This window comes from Cynocephalus volans, chromosome X, assembly GCF_027409185.1.
Source record: "Cynocephalus volans isolate mCynVol1 chromosome X, mCynVol1.pri, whole genome shotgun sequence".
NCBI lineage: Eukaryota > Metazoa > Chordata > Mammalia > Dermoptera > Cynocephalidae > Cynocephalus > Cynocephalus volans.
This window is the reverse complement of record NC_084478.1, coordinates 126,942,813-126,968,198: the sequence shown is the minus strand read 5'-3', so window position 1 is coordinate 126,968,198 and position 25,386 is coordinate 126,942,813. Positions and strand designations below refer to the sequence as shown.

At 44.7% G+C, this 25,386-nt stretch overlaps 1 pseudogene; it reads left to right on the top strand.

Moving 5' to 3' along the window:
* Positions 1-1,898: 1,898 nt before the first annotated feature.
* Positions 1,899-24,898, top strand: LOC134368361 (transcription factor E2-alpha-like; annotated as a pseudogene).
* Positions 24,899-25,386: the final 488 nt, after the last annotated feature.

The following is a 25,386-nucleotide window of genomic DNA, read 5'->3' as shown; positions in this document are numbered from 1 at the left end:
AAAGAAAAAACTAAGCCCAAAGTTAGCAGGAAGAAGGAAATAATAAAGATTAGAGTAAAAATACAGAGAAAAAAAAAAACGATCTAAAAACTCGACAAAACTAAAAATCGGACTTTTGAAAATACAAACAATTGACAAACTTTTAGCTAACCAACAAAAAAGAGAGGACTCAACCAAAATTATAAATGAAAAAGAAGACATTACAACTGCTACAACAGAAATACAAAGTACTATGAGATTATTATGAATAAGTGTATGCCAACACAGTGCATAATCCAGAATATAATGGATAAATTCCTAGGAACATGCAACCTACCCAGACTAGGTCATGAAGAAATTTAAAATTTTAACAGATCAATGAGAAAGAGATTAAATCATTCATCAAGAAATTTCCAACAAAGAAAAGCCCAAGACCTGATGGCTTCACTGCTGAATGCTATGAAACATTTAAAGAAATAATGCCAGTTTTCCTCAAACTCTTCCAAAAAATGGAAGAGGAGAAAACACTTTCCAGCTTATTCTATGAGGCCAGCATTACTCTGACATCAAATCCAGACAAGGACACTACACAAAAAGAAAATTACAGCCCAATCGCTGTGATGAAAATAGACAGAAAAACCCTCATATATCAGCAAACCGAATGGAACTGCACAGTGAAATGTTCACACACCGTGGTGAAGTAGGACTTATCCCTGGGATGCAGGAGTGGTTCGACATATGCAAATCAGTAAGAGGCATATACCACATCAACAGAGTGTAGGATTACAATCATATGACCATCTCAGTGGATGCAGGAAAATCATTTGAATATCATCAAAATCATTTGAAATAATGTGAATGGCCTTTCACAATAAAAACTTTCAACAAAATAAGTATAGAAGAACAGTACCTCAGAATAATAAAGGGCAGATAGGAAAAGTCAAACTCATAGAATCCAAGTGCAGAATGGTAGTTGCCAGGGGCTCAGGTGTGGGGGAAATGGGGAGATGTTGGTTAAATGCTACAACCTTTCAGTGACAAGATGCGTAAGTTTTGGGGATCTAATGAACAGTATAGTAACAATAGTTAATACAGTTTTGTATACTTGAAATTTCCTAAGAGTAGATCTTACGTGTTCTCAGCACACACACAAAAATAACTGTGTGCCGTGATGGATGTGCTAACTTCATTGTGGTAATCATTTCATAGTGCATATGTATATCAAATCACCACGTTCCGTACCTTCAATATAGACCATTTTATTTGTCAATTACACCTCGATAAAGCTAGAAAAAATAAAATGTAAGAGCTTACACACACAAAAACAAATGACCTCTTAAAAAACAAGCCATAAGAATGTCGTGATGACGTTAGGTTAGACAAAAATTAATAAAGCAGGACAGAAAATTTTTTAATTACAGCAATGTTTCCGTTTTACTTCTGACCAAAATCTATTCCCAATTACTAATTGCTGCCCATTTCCATTTAAATAACTCAGTCATTTATCTACAGTGGAGATCTAACCCAGAAACAAAAAAATCTAAACCTGCCTTTTAGACAGGGAATCTCTTCTCCATTTACTTCAGTTAACTACAGCACAGAAAAAACTTTACAAAATATAAATTAAGATCTTAAATTATTTTAAAACGGAACTAAATTTATAATCAGGATCCGTGCACCGCAGGGACCATGCACGACCCTGCCCCAACGCCCCAGGTGACATGGAGGAGAGGGCCAGGGCCACGCACGGCCGCCAACATGTGACCGTAAGGGGCCGGGTAGTGATGCCTGTTTGTCGGGGAAGGGCCCCCAATTTCATGCTACCGCCGCCCCCGACACCCCACCCCCCTTCACTGTGTGCCAGGCAGTGCTGTGCGGGGCTGTCTCTAGGCCTCTGTGCCCACCATCACTGCTGGAGAATGAGTCAGCCACAGGGGATGGCACCTGCGGGCACAGACAAGGAAGTCAGCGACCTCGTGGACGTTAGCGTGGTGTTTCTGCTGCCTGTGGCCAGTGGGAAGGGCCTGCCCGCCTCCTTGAAGGTGAGCGGTTTGGAGGTTCGGGTCTCCAGGACACACCCAGCTCGGGTTCCTCGGGCACCAGCAACCAGAACAGTTCGCCCTTTGACCCTAGCCCCACCTACAGTGAAGGGCCCACTTAGGTGATTCCCACGACATTCCTGGGACCTGAACTTGGAGGCGAGGGCGGTGAGCAGAATGCCTATGCCACTTTCAGGAGAGACGCGGGTGTTGGCGAATTGACTCAGGCTGGCTTCCTGCCGGGCAAGCTGGCCCTCAGCAGCCCCAGGCCACTGTCCCCTTTGGGCATCAAGGGTGACTCCCAGTACCTACCCCGGCAACCCTCAGTGGAGAGCCGCCGACAGCAGCCTGGAGTCTGCCAGGCCGGGTGGGCTTCAGACCGTGCTGGGCAAAAGCTGGTCTCCCCTGCCCCTCCCGTCAGGCCCGTAGCTCAGTGAGCTGTGGCAGTGTGTTTGGTCGCTTGCACCAGCACCAGCGCGTGGGCTACCAGCTGCAGGGAGCAGAGGTGAACGGCGGGCTTTGGGTTGTGTCCACCTTCTCCTTGGCCCTCAGGGCCGCCTACAGCAGCATCTCCAACCACGGGCCATCAGCGGACCAACAGCCTCGTGGGCTCCTGCGAGACCATAGCCTGCAGCTGCACGACGCCCTTGGGAAGGCTCTGGCCTCCACCTACTCCCCGGATCATTCAAGCAATAACTTCTCCTCTAGCCCCTTGACCCCCGTGGGCTCCCCACAGGGCTGGCAGGAACATCGCAGTGGCCCCAAGCAGGAGCTCCCTGTGCCTTAAAGCCCAGCTGCGATGGGGTCCGCACAGCCTGAACAAGATGTTGGACCACCGGGACGAAAGCATCCACGTGGTCCATGGCAGGGCGTGCAATGTGCACCGGCTGCTGTGTGGCCACAGGACGCTGGCCGCGGGCTTTGCAGGCCCCCTGCTGCAGGGCGGGCGGCACGCTGGCCTGGTGGGAGGCGCCCACTCTGAGCAGGGCCTCGCAGGCAGTGTCGGCCGCCTGCCATCGCAGCCTCCCCAGCTAGCCCAGCGCCCTCCCTGAGCGCTCCCGCCTCCTACAATGGACTGGGCGAGGGGTGCCGCGGCGGGTGCCAGCGCAATCAAGCGGGAGGAGACGGAGGACGAGGAGAACACGTCGGTGGCTGACAGCTCGGAGGAAGAGAAGGAGTCGACGGCCCCCGGACACGCAGGAGCCCAGATGAGGACGACCTTCTGCCCCCAGAGCAGAAGGCCGAGTGGGAGAAGGAACGGCCGGTTGACCAGTAACCCCCATGAGCCGCTGGGGATCAGAGACACCGAAGAAGCTTTTAAGGAGCTGGGGTGCATGTGCCAGCTGCACCTCAACGGTGAGAAGCCCCAGACCAACCTGCTCCTCCTGCATCAGGCCTTGTCGTTCATCCTCAACCTGGAGCAGCAAGTGCCAGAGTGGAATTAGAACCCCAAAGTGGCCTGCTCGAAGCGGTGAGGAGAGGAGAAAATGTCAGGCATGGTGAGACAGCAGGGCAGGAATGTTCTGGTCCTCCAAGGTTTGCTTACAAAACCAGTCAAACGTGAGGTTCTATCTGAACCCGAGCACAAGGTCGGGAGACAGCACTAGCATAGGCGGTGGAGCCAGATAGAGTTGAATGTGCAGCCTGGTCACTAAGCGGAGATGCAGACACAGGAGGGCGCTGAGCCACCTGCTGACGCATGGAAGGTACCGGGGCCCGATTATGAGGCTGGGCTGCAGCTGCAAGGGGGACCAAAATTCAGGCAAGTCCTCATAGGTTCGATTGCCACAATCCAGGGCAGATAACTTCGAGGTTTCCGGTCTCACTCTTAATTTGGCGGGTGTCCAGGTCATCACTGGTACTTGGGATCTCCTCTTCACCCGAGGTGCAACGACAAATCTCGTTGTCCTTTTGGATCTATGGCTCTTTTTACTGCAGTTCCTCATTCGGCTGTTGATAGTGGCTGAATAGTGTTGGCCCTTTACCTTTTTGGGGTTTAATTCAGGGGGCGATAATTATTGCAGTGCCTTCTGTCCTTACACTCCCTTGAAGGAGTCTTCTAAGTTTCACGGATGTCTTGGGTCCCTGGAAGGACAACAGGGAGATCACAGAAGGGCAATGGTTTGGGGAAGACGGTGGAGAAGGGATGGGAACAAGGGCTTCCTGAGAATGCGTGTGGGCTGAGGGGGTTGTACCAGGTGAGGACAGGGTAGGAAACTTGGGAGAAAGGAGTCAAGGGGAAGACGAGAAGGAGCTTGGGTGGTCATCTAAACTTGCCCTTTCCTCTGGACTTGGGTGGAGAGGGGTTCTTCGTCTTCTTCCCCGATTTGGTGTTTCCGGTGAGCTGTGGTTTCCTGGTCTCCTTTGCCATGTCAGCACTGCCCAGTGGTCTGTCCCAGGGCCCCTGGCCTCCCTATATACGCCCTGCACAGGACAGTGAGCAGCCACACCCTCCGCTTTGTTTGGTCAGCAAGCCAGTCCCCCAGCCTGTCTAGCCCTGTCCTGGCAGGGGTGGTTCAGACATCACAGTGGCCCATCCTGACTCCTCTGGGAGTGGGGGGAGGCCAAGGTGCCCTGGTTGGAAAATGGGCTGTTTTCTTAGCAACCGACAGCGCCTTGCGAACAGACCTGCCACACTCCTCATGCATGGTTCAATTCTGCGGGATCACATGGCAAGGAGAGGGTGTCTTCTCCAAGCCCTTCCCCAGGGCCACCTGATTCAGTGGCTCATTCTGTTCTCTCCCACCCTTCACCATTACCTGATTTTTCTATTTCCTACCTACAATCCACCCACAGTAATGTGGCCACGCTTAAGTCTGTGTGGAGATATGAATCATCCTACTACCTTCCTAAAAATTTCTCTTAGGAACCCTGATGAAGACTCACTTCCTGGCTGCCACCAGGAAACTTTTCCATCCTACTCGCTTTTCCCAGTGTCCACAGAGGTCCCCCCAGTTTTGTTTTCCAGTCTGAAATCACTGCCTTCAGGCTGGCAGACTCAGTAAATAAACTCGGTCTTCTGCGTATCCCAGTCTTGTTTCAAATCTGGGGGACCTACTTATCTCAATAGGTGTAGTACCGAGACTTGGATTTTAATAGTGAGTGTGCAGCAGTGAGGCAGACATTTACATGCCAGAAGTTGTGGTGGATGTTTGCATGCAGGAAACTATTATCCAAGAATAATAAGTTCATGATACGGGGAGGGGGATTGCTCAGTATTGTACTTGGGATTCTGTTCAGTGCAACAAGAAAAATTTAGGCTTCCAGATTGGAAAAGGAGAACTAAAACTATTTTTCACAGGCCACAAGTTAGTCTATGCAAAAAGCTGTACCTATCTAAAATAGACAACAGTGTCATTTAAAATAGCTTTAGAAAATAAGAATTATGTAGGAAGAAGCTGGGAAATAGTCACATTAATAAACTCAACATCACTATTTCTTAGGAAAATTAAAATCGAAATCACAATTAGAATTCTATACACTATTAGAATGGCTGATATTGGAAATTATCATCCCATCTAAAGGTTGACAAGCATGCAAAATACTGAAACTTTCATACATACCTGGTGAGATTATAAAATGACACCTTTTCAAAACAATTTGACAGTTTCTTAAAAAGTTAATCATATACCTACAATACACTGCAACCATCCCCCTCTCAAGTATTCATATAAGCCTTTTCAATATTCAAGCTAATCTACCATGACAGGCAGATCAATAGTTGCTTGGGACTGGTGACACAGGAAGGGGCTGGAGGGAGGAATTACAGAGGGATAGGAGGAACCTTTTAAGCGTAATGGATATGTTTACTATCTTGACAATGGTGATGGTTTTCCTCGTGTATAGATATGTAAAATTTTCAAATTAGACACTTTGGGAAATTCATTGAATGTCAATGTCAAAAATACCTTAAAAAAACTCTATTTTAAAATTATATTCTCTGCAGAGTAAAGCAACTTTTTAAAAGACTAAAGATAAGAGATTTGTGGGGAGAGTATTTTGTCAATTGAATTATGTAGATATACCGAGATATGGTGGTGACCAAAGTCAAGGCTGGTTTTTATTCAGTCCTATCACTGTTGTGATAGGGATTCAACTTCCACTTCTGGGAAGATGGAGTAAATGTGTTTTCCCCCATTTCTCCTGCTAAGTACAACTAAACACTCAGAACAATATATGTAAAACAAGCATAAGAAGACTTAACAGTGGAGAGAGAAATGCAGGCTGGTGAAGACCTTGGCGTCCAAGGAATAACACAGTGGTGAGTTCCTTGGGTTATCCTTATGCCTCATATATTTCAGAAATGGAGCTTTAAAAGCTAGCAAATGAAAAGGCCAGCAGGTGCAGGGGGCAAAAAAAGCCTCACCAAAAGCCTGCTCTGTCTATGCAAAAAAGGATGGGGTCAGCCGAATAGGATGGAAATCTTTTACACAACAACTGCCCTACTCCCACCAAACACCACGACCAAAAAAAAAATGTTTTAAATAATCTGAGGCTTCCCTCACACACACACCAACAAAATCCAAGTAGGAAGCCTAGATTTTCACCCTCATCAGGATATACCATGGTGCTCCAACTGCCCCCTCACCACCATTAGATTGGTGTCAGAGAAGTCTGAGTGGGAGCTTGGAGTTTCTTCCCCACCAGGTACAAATGAGGCCTTCCCCTACCCCCAACCCCAGCTTGTCTGTACAGCTTATGTGGGGAACATGGTCTTCCATCCAAAAATAACAAGTTACCCCTTCCTCTGTCAACTGGGATGTCAACAAAGTAGGCCTAATGAAGTGTGAAGACTTTCACTACTGTCCAGCAATAATGAGGGCATCCCCCACAAACCATGGTATCAGTGGAGGCCACATGGGGGACATGAATGAAAATACCAACCACTCCCATATAAGGAGGTATCAGTAGAGGCCTAGTGGGGACCCAGAGCAGCCACTCCCACTCAGCAGTAATGAAGAGACTTGGGTGTCAGTGGAGGTCAGGACGGGAACCTGGTCTTCCATTTCCACATGGCAGTAATGAAAGGGTACCCTGCTTCTCTTGCTAGAGTGGTGTCAGAGGAAGCCAGCTACAATAGAAGCATTAAATAAGATCCAGAGTAAAATACCATGACAACCAAAAGGCAACATCTCAAACAAAAATCACCCAACACAGTGCACAGGGTGGCAGGAGCATGATGGTCTGGAGCACCTTTGGGTGCTCACAATCGGGCACATCTCAGGTAATATTGTCTAGATCCACCTACTCCAGCAGAGAAATTTCAGAAAGCCCAACCACCTCCCCTGGGCAATGCAGTGTCCTACCCACCTTGGAGAGCCTGCTGGGAACTCCCACTCCAACTGAGAGGTTGAGGGGAGCATGCTGGCTTCTCCCAGGTATGCACAGTGCATTGTGGCCCTGATAAACTTGCATAGACCCACACACTCCAGTGGGGAAACTTCAGAAAGCTTGCCCACCTCACTCAGGGGCACAAAGAAGTGCACCAGCACTTTGCCCAGTACTGTACACTCTGCTCACTACCCCTTCAACCCTGCCCAGTTTACCAGAGGAACTGACCATTACCACAACACCTATCCAAGGAATCAAAGTTCGACTGGTGACCACAGCGACACCATACAGAGTCATTCACTTTGGCACAGGAACCACTGAGCGAACCAGCCTACCCCCAAGGTACTTAATGCTGTGCCCGTAGCCACAAAAACCCTACTCAGTGTTACCCACTCCCAAGAAGAAACTGCCAAAGGCCCCACTGCCTCAGCCATGAAGACACCCACAGAGAACTCCAAGATTGAATGCAGCTGAAGAAGTTGCACGAAGACTACCCTATGGTGCTCACCTGAAACCAAACCTGAACTACTCAACCTGACTGGTAATATAGAACACTTCTACAGGAAGTTTCTCCATTCAAGAACTACTCCAAAAGTTAGAAGAAGTGACTGCCACACCAGATGCCCAGACATCAACTCACAGAGATGAGAAGCATGAAAAAAACAAGGAAACGTGACTCCACTAAAGGAAGCAATAGTTCTCCAATACCAGACTCCAAACAGCAGAAAATCTATGAAATGCCGGAAAAGGAATTCCAAATAATAATCTTCAGGAAACTCAGCATGATGCAAGAAAATAGACTGAAATAACAATAAGGGAGAAAAACATTCCAGGGACTGAAGGAGAAATTCAACAAAAAGATGGATATCATAAAAAGGAACATAGCAACATCCTGGAACTGAAGAATTCATTCAACAAAATAATAAAATACCACCATGAGATTAAGCAAGAGCCTAGAACTAGCAGAAGCAAGAATTTCTAGACTTGAAGACAGGCTTTTGAATTAACTGAGTTGGACCAAAAAGAAAAAAGAATTTAAAAACTGAAGAAAGCTTATGCGATCTATCGGACAAGCTTAAGCATGAAAACATACAGATTATGGGTGTTCTGGAAAAAGAAGAGGAAGGAAAAGTCATTAGAGATGTATTTAACAAAATGATAGCTGAAAACTTCACAAGTATTCTGAGAGATATGGTCGTCCAGACTCAAGAGTCTCAGAGATCCCCAAACAGGTTCAAACTCCCCCTCAAAAAAAAAAAAAAAAAAAGCCCTCGTACGATATACTATGGTCAAATTGTCAAAAGTCAAAAAAAAAAAAAAAAAAAAAAAGAGGGAAGAGAGAAGGAGGGAGAGAGAGAGAGAGCAGTGAGAGAAAAGTGTCAAGTCACCTATAAGGGAATCCCCAGCATACTAACAGCAGACTTCTCAACAGAAACCTTATAGGAAATGACCCACCAAGAACACTATAACCAGCAGTGCTATCCTTCAGAAGTAAAGGAGACCACAATGAGACTGACCGTACAAGAAATCCTCAAGGGAGTTTTACATTCAGAATCAAAAGAGCAATAATCATTGTCATGAATGCATGAGAAAGAATAAAACTCCCTGGTAGAGTAGATACGCAAACAAGAAAGAGAAAAAACCTATATTTTATCACTAGAAGAAAAGGAAAAACAAAAAACATAAAAGAAAAGTAATCAAAGGGAATGGAACAAGCAAAACAAACATAAAACAATCATTAAAAAAGTCAATAAAATGCCAGGAGTAAGGCAAAACCTTTCAATAACAACCCTGAATATAAATGGATGACATTACCCAATTAAAAGATGTAGAATGACTGATGAACTAAAAATCTAGAACAAAATATATATGCTGCCTTCCAGAGACTCACTTCACACATAAAGACACACATAGACTAATAGAGAAGGGATGGAAAAAGTTATTCCACACAAGTGGAAACCAAAAACAAGCAGGAATAAGTACACTTCTATCAGATAAAATAGACTTTAAAACAAAAACTATAAAAAGAGACAAATAAGGACATTATAAAATGATAATGGGAATGATTCAGCAATAGGATGTAGTAATCATGAATATACATGCACCCAACATCCGAGCCCCTGGATATATGAACCAATTATTCTTGGAGCTAAAGGGACAGATAGACCCCAATATGATAATAGTTAGAGACTTGAACATCCCTCTCTCAGCATTGGACAGATCACCTGCACAAAAACTTAGCCAAGGAACATTGGATTTAAACCGCACGTTAGAGCAAACACACCTGCCGGACCTTTACAGAACATTTCATCCAAATGCAGAATATGCATTCTTCTCATCAGCACATGGATCATTCTCCAGGGTAGACCACATATTAGGCCCAAATCAAGTCTCAACAAATTTTAAAATATTGATCTTACATCAAGTATTTTTTTCAGACCACATTGAATACATCTGGAGATCAATAACAAGTGAAGCTTTGTAAACTATACAGAATCACTGAAATTAAACAACATGCTCCTGAATGACCAGTGGGTCAAAAAAGAGGGAAAGCAGGAAATTAAAAAAATTCTTGAAACAAATAAAAATAGAAGCACATCACACCAAAACCTACGGGATACTGCAAGAGCAGTCTGAAGAAGGATGTTTATTGCAATAAGTTTTTATGTCAAATAAAGATGAAAGATCTCAAATAGACAACCTGATAGTATACTTCAAGGAACTAAAAAAGCAAGAAAAATCCAACCCCAAAATTAGTAGATAGAAAGTAATAATAAAAGTCAGAGCATAAGTTAATGAAAAAGAGGCAAAAAAAAAAAAAGATACAAAAGATTAATGAACCAAACACTTGTTTTTCTGAGAAGATACACAAAATTGACAAACCATTAGCTAGACTAACCAAGAAACAAAGAGAAGACACAAATACCAAAATCAGAAATGAAAAAGGAGACATTACTACTGAATCCACAGAAATGCAGACTCACTAAAGACTATTATGAACAACTATATGCCAACAAATTTGAAAATCTAGAGAAAATGGATAAATGTCTGGACATATATAACACAGCAAGACTGAACCAAGAAGAAACAGAAAACCTGAACAGACCAGTAATGAGCAATGAGATTGAATCAGTAAACAACAGTCTCTCAACAAAGAAAAGCCCAGGACCAGAGGACTTCATTGATGAATTTTCCCAAACTTCTAAGGAAGATTTAATACCAATTCTTCTCAAACTATCCAAAAAACTAAAGAAGACAGTAGGCTTTCAAACTCATTCTATGAGGCCAGCATACCTGATACCAAAATCAGACAAAGACACAACCAAAAAAGAAAACCACGGGCCAATATCTGTGATGAATTAGATGCAAAAATTCTCAACAAACTACTAGGAAACAAATCCAACAGAACATCAAAAAGATTATACGTCACTTAATCAACTGGGATTCATCCCAGGGATGCAAGGAATTTTCAACATAAGCAAAACAATAAATGTGATACACCACATCAACTTAATGAAAGACAAAGTCATATGATGATGTCAAAGGATGCAAAAAAAACTTTCTTTATCCAATTCAACATCCCTTCAAGATAAGAGTTCTCAACAAACTAGGCATAGAAGAAAAGTGTCACAACACAGTAAAGGCCATATTTGACAAACCCACAGTTAGCATCATCCTGAACTGTGAAAACTTGAAAGCTTTTCCTCAGTGAACTGGAACAAGACAAGGATGCCCACACTCACCGCTCCTATTTAACATAGTACTGGAAGTTCTAGCCAGGGTAATTGAGCAAAGGAAAGAAATAAAGGACATCCATATTAGAAAGGAGAAAGTAAAATTGTCCCTGTTGGCAGACGACATGATCTTATATAGAGAAAAGCCTAAAGAGTCTATCAAAAAACTGTTAGAGCTCAATTAAGAATTCAGTGAAGTAGCAGGATACAAAATCAGTATACAAAAATCAGTAGTGTTTTTACACACTGTCAATGAACTAGCAGAAAAAGAAATCAAGAATGCAATCCCATTTATGACAGTATCAAAAAAAGTCAAATATGTAGGAATAAATCTAACCAAGGAGGTGAAAGATCTCTACGATGAAAACTACAAATCAGTGCTGAAAGAAATTAAGGAGGACACAAAAAGACAGAAAGACATTCTATGCTCATGGATTGCTAGAATTAATATTGTGAAAATGATCATACTACCCAAAGTGATCTATGGATTCAACACAATCCCTATCAAATTCCCAATGACATTCTTCACAGAAATAGAAAAAAAATCCTAACATTCATATGAAACAAACAAACAAAAATTCCCGAATAGACAAAGGAATTCTGAGCAAAAGGAATAAAACAGGAGGTATCACACTTCCTGACTTCAAAATGTACTACAAAGCTGTAGTAACCAAAACAGCCTGGTACCAGGATACAAATAGACCCATGGAAAAATGGAATAGAATAGAGAACCCAGGAATACATCCATGTACTTATAGCCAACTGATCCTGGACAAAGGCCCTGAAAACATAACATTGGGGAAAGAAGAGCCCCTTCAATAAATAATGCTGATACAACTGGATATCCATGTGTAAATGAATGATCCTAGACACCTATCTTTCACCGCATACAAAAATGAAGTCAAAATGGATTGAGGACTTAAATGTAAGTCCTAAAACTATAAAATTTCTGGAAGAGAACACAGGGGAAACCCTCCACGATGTAGAACTGGGCACAGATATTATGAATAAGACCTTAAAAGCACAGGCAACAAAAGCAAAATAATCAGATGGGATTTATCAAACTAAAAAAACATCTGCACGGCACAGGAAACAATCAACAGAGCAAAGAGACAACCTGCAGAACGGGAGAAAATATTTGCAAACTGTGCATCTGACAATGGACTAATACGCAGAAAATAGAAGGAACTCAAACAAGTCTATCGTAAAAAACTAAATAAACCAATTTAAAAATGGGCAAATAAGGTGAATGGATATTTCTCAAAAGAAGACATACATATGGCCAACAGGTATATGAAAAAATGCTCCATGTCATTAATCATCAGGGATATGGAAATCAAAACTACATTTAGATATCTTCTTGCTCCTTTCAAGTGGCTATTACCAAAAAGGCTGTTAATAACAAATGCTGGTGAGGATGTGGAGAAATGGGAACCCTTGTACATTGTTGGTGGCACTGTAAATTAGTGCAGCCATTATGGAAAACAGAATGGGGTTTTCTCAAACAACTACAGATAGAACTACCAAATGATCCAGCAATCCCCCTACTGGGTATATACCCAATGGAATGGAAATTATCATGTCCAAGTGATACCTGCACTCCAATGTTTATCACAGATCTATTTACAATAGTCAAGATATGGAACCAACCTAAACGTCCATTGACAGATGACTGGATAAGGCAACTGTGGTATATATACACAAAGGAATTATATGTACACTACTCAGCCATAAAAATGATTGAAGTTCTGTCATTTGCAGAAATATAGATGAACTTCAAGAAAATCATGTTAAGTGAAATAAGCCAGGCAAAGAAAGAGAAATACCTCACTCATAAATTGGAGCTAAAAAACAAACAAACAAACAAACAAATAAATAAGAAACAAAGAAAGAAACAACAATCCCAATGATCTGCTAAACTTTCAAAAGGAGAGAACAGAACTGTCGTTACTCGAGGTGGGAAAGGGAGAGGGGAAGGGGCGTTAGCGATAAGTTGGTTAAGGGTCACAAAGAATGATCAAATTTTGAAATGATGAATATGGTAATTATCCTGATATACTGATCACATATTGTACACAGGTATTGATATTCAACTTTGTATCCTACAAATATGTATAATCAATTATCTTTCAACTAAAAGAAAGAAAATGTGGTATATAGACTCAAGGGAATACTACTCACCCATAAAAAGGAATGAAAATCTGCTGTTTCCAGCCGCACGGATGGGCTTGGAGAAAATTAAGTGAAATAAGCCAGGCACAGAAAGAGAAATGCCGCATGATCTCACTCATATGTAGGAGCTAAAAACAAACAAGGAAACAAACAAAAAAATAATACATTGAACTGGTAAAAGGAGAGGGAGGAACTGTGGTTACTAGAGGTGGGAAAGGGCAGGGAGGAGGGAGGGAAGTGAGAGGCTGGTTAATGGACACAAAATTACAGCTAGAAAGGAAAAATAAATTCTATTGCTATGCCGTGGACCCAAGAATCTTTAATAACAACGGTTTCACACAGATTATGAAACAACTAGAAGAGAGGAGGTCAAATGTCCACATCACAATGAAATGATGAAGGTTTGCAGTGATGAATATGCTAATTACCAGATTAGATCATCCCACATTGTATGCACATATTGAAATATAACTGTGTACTCCATAAATACATACAATCAATATCCTTCAATAAAATTTTAATTCACTCACATAACAAGAAGCAGAAAAATCTTAAACAAAGCAAAAATACAGAGGAAGATCTTAAACAAGTAAAAACATACAATCCATACATGCCAACACCAAGGTGACAGATACGAAAGAATTATCTGACAAAGATCTTAAATCAACCGTCATAAAAATGTTTCAATACAAAATTAGGACCACACTTGAAACAAATGGAAAATAAAAAAGAGGTCTTAACAAAGCAGCACATACAAAGAAAAATCCAGTGAAGTTTCCTCAAATGAAAAACTGCAATTAAACCCATTGGATGGGCTCACAAGAGCATGGAGACAATGAGGAAAGAATCAGTGAGCTGAAAGATAGAATAGGAATTTCCCAGTCTGAACAACAGATGGAAGATACATTGATATAAAAATGAACAGAGCCTCGGGAACCTACAGGACTATAACAAAAGATCTAACATTCATGTTGCTGGAGCACAGGAAAGAGATGAAAAAGAGGATAGGGCTTGAAAAGCTCCCAAATAAAAAATAGCAGAATACTTTCCAAATTTAGAATAGCCATAAACGTACAAATTCAAGCAGCTCAGTAGCCAAATACTATAAATAATAATTAAAAAAAAAAAAAAACCCAAAAACATCCAAGTGAAGACACACCACTCAAACTTCCGAAAACTAAAGACAAAGAAAAAATCTTAAAAGCAGCAAGAAAGAAACCACACCTCAGCTTACAGGATGATATGGATTGAATTATGTCCCTCGAGTTTGTGTATTAGAAGCTTAATCCTGACTGCCAATGTCGAGAGCATGGAAATCCTATTATGGTCACTGAAAGAGGGACCTTAAAGAGGTGATTAGATTGTGAGGACTATATGAGAATTAATCCGTTGATGGGTGGTCATTGGTGTAGTTCTGCTGGCTTTAAAAGGAGAGCACACGAGAAGCTCCCTCTCTCTCTGTTCAAGCCATCCACCAGTTCTCCCTGTTACACTGAAGTCATCACCAAAGAATGCCCTCACCAGAAGTGTTCCCTGCACTTTGGATTTCCCAGCTTCTGAAACTATAAGCAATAAACGTTGTTTCTTTGCACATTACAGCCTAACACAGAGGGAAAACAATTAAAATCACAGTGGGTTTTTTTTTTTTTTTCAAAACAAATCACAAAGGCCAGAAGGAAAAATGCACATCTCTCAATTACTTAAAGGAAAGAAGAGTGAAGAAAGAATCCTATATTTAGTAAAATATCCTTCAGGATGAATGGGAAATCAAGATGTTTTCTGATGAAGGAAAAGATAGTTCCCCAAACAGAAAAATAAAAATTATGAAAAGGTTAATGTGGAATTGGATCATCCGGAATGAAGAAAGAACATAGTAAGCAAAAATAAGGGTGAATACAATAGACTTTCTTTCTCCCCTTGAGTTTTCTAAGTTATGTTTGACAGGTTAAGCAAAAGTTATCACATTGATGTGGCTCTAAACGTACATAGAAGAAATATTTAAGACAATGAAGACATAAATTGGGAAGGGTAAAAAGACATGAAGGGAGGTAATATGTATATGTAATACCTAAGCAGTCCAAAAATCTGTACAGCTGTCTACACTCCCATTCTTACAACAAGAAAATGCTTGACAAACTGAAAAACTAACTACTTTTCTTACACCCATCAGAGAACTGAGACTTTAGGGCAAACCACCAACCCAAAATGTGGAGAGACAGGTGCGTACAAAGAGCCACAGGAAAGATCTGTTTACCTGGAGCAAACGCTGCTGGAGCCATAAACTGGTAAGAATATCTAAGTGGTAACTCTGATGAATTTCTGAAGGTTGAGTGTGGGGTACTATGAGAGTAATAAGCTACCTGGGGCTGCAGGCTTTAGAGGAAAATTCGTGGGCCTTACCCCCAGAAACCCCAATAGGTTGTCAAAATGAAGAACTGAGAAAGATCTCCTTGTGGATCTGGCCAGGGGAGGCAAAGAGGAGCCATTTTGAAATAAACACCCAAGATTTTCTACCTTCACCTCTGACATTGTGTACCCCATTCTGGCTACAAGAGAGGCTAACCACACCCGAGACACTGATAGCCAAAGCTGAGGAAGAAAGCAACCTCCACAAGAGCTCAGTTGTTCCTGGGCGGAGTAGATGTGGAGATGACCCAAACCTTCAGTGAAATCTCTGACAAAAACCACAATTCAACCACTTGTGGAACCTTGAGGTTCCTGAATTCCGTGAGGGCCCTGTCAAGAGTGAGGGCACTACACTTGATCTTAGCCAAAAAAGGGCATAAAGAAATATAATGATTTGTAAGAATGAATATGCTAATAATAAATTTAAAAATTTAAAATAAAATAAAGCAAAATATAATATAATCCAACTTGTAAATGGAAAAGAATAAAAAGAGAGAGAGAGGACAGCTGAGGGGAAGTAGGTGGAGCAGAGGTCGGGGCACACATTGATCTGGGCCAGCAACTATCCATGGGCAGATGTGATAATCAAGATGGCGTGCTTCCTTCCTGCAGTGCCTTCTCAGCCCATCACCTGGAGCTCCAGTTTGGGTGACCCCATTCTCATTCTGAGACTGACTGCTAACCTGGAGCCTTTCCAACTAGGAACTCCAAATCCCATTTTAATGGTGAAGGGTCTTCATTAAGACTTCCATGACATATCCTGCCCAGACTGGTGGTAGCTGATGTGCTGGTGAAGAAGCCCATGCACTGCTGTCCCTGGAGGCCCCCTCCCATTGTGGAATTAGCTCAGGGTCATCCCATGATACTTATCTTCTCTACCTTCAGAGTACCTCTGACCTCAGGAGAGACCCCTTCCTTTGCTCTGTGAAGTACTCCAAGTCCCAATAGTGGGGATTCCCAGAGAGGGTTTCCCACAAAAGCGCAGGATCTGCAGGACACCTTGAAATGAGCATATAATGAAGGAAGCAAAATCCCTGAAACCCTTCCTCCCATCAAGAGCTCACATCCTGGTGAGGACAGAGGTAGGACCCTACTCCTGTCACATGTGGATAACCTGGCACTGCCTCCAGGTGGGTAAAATCTTCCTGGGCTTGTTCAGAGTGTCAGCCCAACATCTCTTGTCACGAGTCTCTGAATCGTGCTGTCAGGCCATACTTCTTGAAGCTCCAGGGCTCCAGATTTCAGCAGGGGATGCTGTGGGAGGTGGAATGAACAGATCATCGATCCAGGTAGCTTTTTCCCAAGCCACCTCTACATTCCCAATTGTGCTCTTTGAAAAGAAAGGCCCATGAAGGTGGCAAGGCAATCAACCTTGGAGACAAAGGGCAGAAGGAGCTGCCAGTTCCTCTCGTTCCCCCACTCATATCATGTGCATCCTTTCTGATACTGACCTGACCAGCATCCCCAGCCTCCTTCAGTCCTTTCCCGTCCAGCATTATCAATGCCCTATTTGACCCATGCTGCTAGCTCTCTAGATGACAGAAATATATGAAGGTTCATTTTACTATTCTACATAATTTCATGTATGGCTGACATTTTTTACAACAATTTGGAAACTAGGTCTTTAATTCCTCTGCAATTAGCTTTTGTATAGCGTCAGGAGGGTTCCAGTTGCATTTTCTATCCTATTTAGAGACACAGTTGTTTCACTGTGATTTATTAAAATGACTGTCCTCTCCCCATTACTTCTCAGTAGCACCATTTTCATAAATCAAGGGTCCATTCAGTACCCAATTTCAGAGTAAAAGCTTTCAACTTTTCCCCATATAAGTATAATGTTTGCCATAGGTTTTTCATACATATTCTTCATCTAGTTGGCTCAATTTACTTTTTTCAATTTTTAATAAACTTCTTTTAGAATAATTGTAGATTTACAGAAAAATTACAACGATAGGACAGAGAGGGTGCATATGTCTCACTCAATCTCCCCTGTTACTATCATCTTAGTATGGCACAATTGTCACAACTAATAAACCAAAACTAATAAAATGTTATTATCAAAAATACACACTTTATTCAGATTTCCCTTCATTTTTATCTAATACCCTTTTTCTGTTGCAGGATTCTACCCAGCATTTCACACAACATTTACCCATGATGCCTCCTTAGGCTCCTCTCTTGGCTGTGACAGTTTCTCAGGCATTCCTTGTTTGTGATGATCTTGACAGTTTTGAAGAGTGCCATGCTAGTCAGGCATATTTTAGGATGACCCTCTTTTGGACTTTTTCTGATGATTCTGTCGTGATTACACTGGGATTATGAACTTGGGAAGGGGAAGACCACAGAGGTAAAGTGCTATTCTCATGGCATGGTATTAAGGACATATACTACCAACAGTGCCTTACCACTGTTGATGTTAATCTTGACCACCTCCCCCAGGTGGTGCTTGTCAGGCTTCCCTACTGTAAAGTTACCCTTTTCCCCCCATCCACACTGTACTCTCATTGGAAGAACGTCACTAATGCACAGCCCACACTTGAGGAGTAGAGAGTACCTGCATAAATGCTCAGCAATTCTTCTGCACAGGAGATTTGTCTACTCTTCTCTATTTCTTTATTTATTCGGTCATTTATTTATATCAGTATGGACTCATAGCACTACATTTTATACTTTTAGACTAACATTTCTTTCACTACTAATGTATGTTAATTTTTATTAAATACATTTAAGATTAATGCAGATATGATTTTTCTCGCTCAATATGTTCACATAGTTAGCCAGTCTTAGTACTATTTGCCCACAGACCCATCACTCATTCTTCTGCTCTGCTCTCTGCTATACAGGGATTGACCCCTGCAGGCTTCAATTTCTAAGCTCACCAACATTTGGCTGCCATTTTGGTTTAACCAACTGGAGGGACCCACAGGAGATAAAACCAGGACCGAGCAGCCAGAGTTTTCCTCATTCTTCCTCTGCATCAGGTGGCTTCTTCTTAAAGACTACATATTTTCCTTGGCTCCATCACATATTTCCATGAGCCACCATCACGTTGTCCCACCATGACTTCAGATCCTGTCGAACTCAACACATAGGCTCCAGTAACATCCTCTCCTCTCAGCCTAGAGGTGGGATTTACTACTTCATGTTGCTAATTATTGGATTCTCCACCTCTGCCATCTTTGGCTTCTCCTACACTTTGTAACCAGTCCCCTGCATTATATTCCCTCTGTATTAAATGTTCAGAAGGGTTTCTACTTTCCTAACTGTTACAACTTGGCAATTATATTGATTGATCTTATAGTGTTAAACTTCTTTGCACTCCTGCAACAAAACCAACTCTGTCAACAGCATTTGAATATGATTAACTCCCTTCTATAACTAATGACAAAATTAAAACAAAACAAAACAAAACGCCCCTGGATCCTGAGATCTCCTCCAAATGACATTCTATCCCTCTCAAACTTTACACAATCTTCTCAAAAATAATTTTACACCCCCTTATATGGGGATATATATGGAGAAAATAATAGGATAAGTAACAGAGTAATATACTCAACTTTTAAAGGGTTCAAGCAATACACATAAAGTATTTAACACTGACTGTGTGATACAGCTCAAGTGATACTCAGAGGCAAAAGTATATCCTTAAATGTATTAGAAACTTAAAAAAACATTTAAAACATCCAGGCAAATCAAGAAGCTGGGGAATAAATACAATATCAAGTCGAAGTTAGAAGAGAGTAAGAAATAATAAAGATAAATGCATTAATATTGAAACAGATATCCGAGATAACTAACAAAACCCAGATCTTTGAAAATGCTTATAAAATAGACATTTTTTGCAAAGATGATCAATTACTAAGAAAAAAAAGGCATAAACAAAGAATAGAATTTAAAATATATATGTTAAATATAGATGCAGGAGAGGTGTTTCTAAGGCACCACTATAGATATGACTGTCTACCACAGGTCTTCCCTGCTGCAGCTCCAGACTTGGAGTCATTTTTCACAAAGGCTGTAGTTAGACAAATTCTCAGATGTGACAGGGATGATATCTCCCAGAAAGCATTTGGTCCTGAAGCCAGTTGCCAAGATGAGGGCCCTCATGAGTGACGTCGGAGGGGTCCACTCCCCCAAACCAAAGCAACCTCAGAGACTCCATCTCGTGCTGTCTGGTTAGCTCAGTTGATTACAGAGTGCTTTGATAACACCAAGATCAGGGCTTTGGATCTCTTCTCCATCCAGCCACCAACATAAATAAAGAATCCATCTCCGCCCGTGCCGTAAACCCTGCAAGGACCCAGACAGAGGTGTCAGGGTGACCAATTCCCCAATTTTCACCTATACAAGGATTCACTTACACAAGTCCATTTCTGCCTCAAGGAATCGGGGAAGTGTGGACCTCGGTCCAAGAGGGGCATATTCAGGTAGGCCCAGGGAGGTGTCACAGGCCTCCTAGGAATGAAGGTGAGGACCTTGAGGGTGAAGTAAGGGGACCCATACAGTCCACTTTTCCGGGACACTCCTGGCATGCTGCCGGAAGTCACGTCCTCTGACTTCCGCCTTGGGGCGTCTGAGAAACCTGAGCGGTTGCTGTGAGGTGCATGATTCCAGTCGGCAGAGGGGACCGTGATCAGTCTGTGCTAGAGTCGAGGTGAGACTCTCAGCGGGGCGAGGGACTCAGAATCATCCAGCTGTGCCCCTGCTGCCACCCCTGGACCACTCGGGGCAGACTTGTGAGGCTTAGCCCCCCTCCTACATTCCCACCTCGGGAACTCGCGGAGTTAGGCCTTGGTGTGAGGGGACAGATTCAGGTCACAGGGGACAGGGCTCCAGCCTCTGCCTGCACCCAAGTTGAGGCTCCAGGGGGTTCACTAAGGGGACCCACGGAGTCCATTTCAGGCAGGACACGCCGAGCACGGTGCCGGAAATCACGTCCTCTCACTTCCGCCTTGGAGGTCTGAGAAAATGGAGGGCCTTGGTGTGAGGTGAACACTTCCAGTCGGCAGAGGGGACCCAGCTCTGTCTGTGTTAGAGACGAAGTGAGATAATGAGGCTGGACTGAGAGTCCGGAATCTTCCAGCTGTGCCCCCGTTGTCAGCCGAGAGCCACTCGGGGACATACTTGTCAGGCTGAACCACCCTTCCCCCATGCCACTTCACTCGACTCTGGAAGTCAGAGCTTTTTTGTGATATGGGTGACTGGGTTTGAATAAGGACAGGACCAGGCCCTGTCAGGCGCGAATGTCGGGACCCTGTGAAAGAACTGAGGAGACCCACAGAGTCCATCTCCACCCCCGCTGTCAGCTTCGGAAGCCCCAGGAATGGCGCCCTAAATCACGTCCGCTGACTTCTGCCTTTGAGATGGGGAAGAGGCGTGGGCCTTGATTGGAGGATAGGGGGCCGAGGCTCTTCCGGGTAGACAGGTGAGAACACAGAGAGAAGAGGCAGGGGGCATTAGAATCCAGAGCGAGGGAACGCCACAGAAGCCTGCGCCTGTTGTCAGGCCTGGGAGGCCATGGGCATGTGTCCTGACTTCCACATCCAGGTGTGGGAGAGAGCAGGGGCCTGGTATTAGGAGCAGGAGCTCAGAAAAGCAGAGGGATGGCCCAGGATCTACCTGGAGTCAAGGTAAGGATTCAGGGGAGCCAGGACCCCAGGTAAATTGGGGCCCAGCCCCGCCCTGGGAGAACTTGGGCAGGGTTGCCAGAAGTGTTGCATCCTTGCTTCTCCTTTTGGGGAGTCAGGGAGGTGAACACCTTTGCCTGAGGGACGACTGGGGATACCGCCACCCCAGAACAGCAGAGGCCTCCCAGGAACCCACTCTGTCACCACTGTCAGCCCTAGAAGCTCCAGGCAGGGTGACCAGATATGATGCTCCTTCGCTGCTGCCTCGGGGACTCTGAGGGTGGTGAGGATTTTGGTCTGAGGGTTGAAGCCTCAGGTCGGCATAGGAAAGAGTCCCAGGCCCTGCCAAACATCCAGGTGAGGACACAGAGGGAGGAACGTAGGGACATCCCACCACAGATAGCGAGGACCCAACAACTCCCCACCCCTGTTGTTGGCCCTGGGAGGACCCAGATAGGGCTGTCTGGATGTGCGGCCTCTGACTTCAGCCTGGGGAGGGTGTCAGGGAGGAAATGACTTTGTTCTGAGGGGAGTAGCCTTACATCAGCTGAGGGACAAGTGCCAGGTTTTTCAGAAGTCGAGGTAAGTACCCCTCATGAAGACTAAATATACCTACCCATCTCAGAAAAGGCACCACAGAGTCCAGCTTCCCTGTTCTCAACCCCTAGGGGATCCAGGTAGGTGTAGCTGGGTGTGACATGCTGTCAATTCCACCATGGTGGGGAAAGGGGTCCTCAAGCACGTGAGAGCTTGGCCTGAGCCAAGGGAGGTGATGCCAGCTCAGCAGAGGGTTGGTCTAGACCCTGTCAGGATTACAGGTGAATACTATGAGGGTGGACTGAGGGAAGCCCCAACCCAAAACAGTCTGGACCCAGGCCCTGCTGTCTGCCCTGGGACATCCTGGGCAAAAGTGCCCAGATACGATGCACCCTCACTTTTATCTTGGGCCTCTCAGGGAGGTGAAGGTCTTGGTCTGAGGGGCAACTTCAGGTCAGCAGAGAGCGCCACATCTGGTCACAGAAGGAGTCATCTGAGGCTTAGCCAGGAGTCAAGGTGATCGATCTAGTTGAAGGTACCCCCTAACTCCTAAAAGAAAGGACCCCATAGAATGCAGTGGTCCCTTCTTCTCAACTCTCGGAGACCCCAGGCAGGGGTGACACCCCCAGGACATGACACCTTATCACTTCTGGCTTGGGGTTTTCAGGGAGCTGAGGGCCTTGGATTTAGGGGTGAGATTGGATCAGAAGGGAGAGAGGCATCTGATCAGCTGAGGGAGGAATCCCAGGATATGTCAAGGGAAGAGGTTTTGGTGAGGACTGAAGGTATCCCCAGCCCAGAACATAAAGAAGGCCCCACAAATATCCACCGTGGCCCTGATGTCAGCCCAGGAGACTGTGGGGAGGCCTTCAGACTGAGCCTCACTTCTGGCTTAGGAGTCTCAGAGGGCAGAGGACCTTGATCTGAGAGGGCCATGCTCAGATCGACAGAGAGATTTGTCCCAGGCCCTACCAGGAGTCAAGGTGAGGGCTGAGGGGACCACCCAGACCAGAACACACAGGACTCCAGCCCCTCCCTGTTCCTTCTGTCAGCCATGGGAAGACCCAGGGAACAGCGGGTTGTTGCGCTCTCACTTCCTTTTCCAGTGTTTCATGGAGACAGGGCTTTGGCATAAGGAAGGTGGCCTCAGGTCAGCAGAGGGAGAGTCCCAGGACCTGCCAGACATAAAGGTGATATCACGCAGACCGCTCACTCCAGGACACATGGATCCCACTAAATTTGGGCACCTCCTGCGGTCCTCCCTGGGATGCCCTGGGCAGGTGTGGCCAGATGTGGGCCCCTCTCTGCCTTTTGTTCCATATCAGGGGTGTGAGTTCTTGTTCTGAGAGTTTCTCAGGCCAGCAGATGGGTTGGGTCCGGGTCCTGACGACGTAAAGGTGAGGGCTCTGAGTGAGTATGAAGGGGACCATTCATTCACCACAGAACAGTGGGGACCTCACAGAGTCCGGCCCACCCCTCCTGTCGGTACTGGGAGTCCAAGGTGTCCTTGCAGTCTGCAGCTTGAGGACTTCCTCTATTCCTCTTACAGGAGCTCCAGGAACTGAGAGGTGAGACCTTGGTCTGAGGCAGTGTCCTCAGGTCACAGCAGAGGAGGCCCAGGAGAGCCAGGCGTCAAGGTGAGGTGCATGCCCTGAATGAGTTAACAAGAGCCCCACCGGCCCCAGAACAGAGGGGACCCCGCAGTGCCCGACCCCGCCCACAAAACTGTCAGTGCTGGAGCCTCATTCTCTGCCGGCTGCACCCTGAGGGGCCATCTCATTCCCCCTTCAGGTCCTCAGGAGACAGGCCAACGAGGAGGACAGGAGCCCTGTGAGGCCCTAGAGCACAAGCTAAAGAGAAGACCTGTAAGTAGGCCTTTGTCAGAACCCCCTAGGGTGTGGTTCTAGGCTGAGGCCACTCAACCGCTCTCTCCCTCCTCCAGGCCTGTGCGTCCCCATCCCCGTCACCCAACTCCAGCCCACATTCCTGTTTTCTGCCCCCAGGGAAAGTCGCGATGCCTTATTGTGACAAGAGTCAGCTCTGCGAGCTTGAGGAAGACCTTCGGGCCCAAAGAGAGGCACCAGCCCTGGTGGGTGCGCAGGTTCCTGGTGATGAGGACGACATGGAGGTGTTCACCCCCTCTTCTTCTTCCTCCAACTCCTCTGCCTCCACCTCTCCTCTGATCCCAGGCACCCCGGAGGACGTGCCTACTGCTGGAACACCAAGTCCTCCCCAGAGTCCTCAGAGTGTCTGCTCATCCCCCACTGCCACTGTCTCCCCTCCATGGAGCCAGGCAAGCGAGAGCCCCAGCATCCAAGAAGAGGAGGGCCCGAGCAGCTCACAGGATGTGGGATTCCCTGAGTACTTGCTCCAGGGTGCACCACAGGAGATGATGTATGATTTGCTTAATCTCCTGCTCCTCAAGTATCGAAAGAAGGAGCTGATCACAAAGGAAGAAATGCTGAATGGAGTCCTCAAAAATTACGAGGACCAATTCCCTGCCATCTTCAGCAAAGTCTCTAAGTACATGGAGATTGTCTATGGCATTGCAGTGAAGGAAGTGGACCCTGCCAGCCACTCCTACATCCTCAGCACCTCCCTGGGCCTCACCTACGATGGGATGCAGAGCGATGACCAGAGCGTGCCCAAGACCGGCCTCCTGATTATCACCCTGGGCTTGGTCTTCATGGAGGGCGACTGCACCTCTGAGAAGAGCATGTGGTATGTGCTGGGTGTGCTGGGGTTGTGTCCTGGGAGGGAGCACCCCATCTATGGAGAGCCCAGGAAGCTCATCACCGAAGATTGGGTGCAGGAAAACTACCTGGAGTACCGGCAGGTGCCCAACAGTGATCCTGTGTGCTATCGGTTCCTGTGGGGCCCACGTGCCCACGCTGAAACCAGCAAGATGGAAGTTCTCGAGCATTTGGCCCAGTTCAATATTACTTTCCCCAGTTTATTCCCACACTTGTATCAGATGGCTCTGAGAGATGAGGAAGAAAGCGCCCAGGCCGGAATTGCCACCACAAATGGCACTTCTGCCACAGCCAGTACCAGTTCTAGTGGCACACCTTGAAGCTTCTCTAAGCCCAGATGAAGTCTAAGGTAGATTCTCTACTGTGTTTGAAAATAGCAGTCACTGTTTTAAGTAGAAAGATAGTGTGGGGCTAGAGAAATAGAGTGAATAACAAACAGCTTTGGTTTCCTGTACTATAAGGGTAACTTGGAGCTTTCTCTTGTTTTCAGTTTGGAATTTTTCAAATGTTATTCCTTTAAATGGAAGGTTTAATTAGCTTAAGAAACTAAGTTTATGAATGACATTGATCACACATTTATTACTCTTTATCCAGTTCAGTAGTAAAAGTTTTGCTATTTCATAAAACAAATTGAAATCTTATTTTGTGGTCTGTAACAAGAGAGCATGGCATCGGAATAGGAATTTACTTGGAAATATGAAAAAACTTAACAAAATAATATGAGGTCAAGAAATAGAGAAAAAAGTAAGAAATCAGTAATTTTTGGCTTCCTTTTCCCTTTAACTCTGTTGTTCTGTGAAATTAAAAT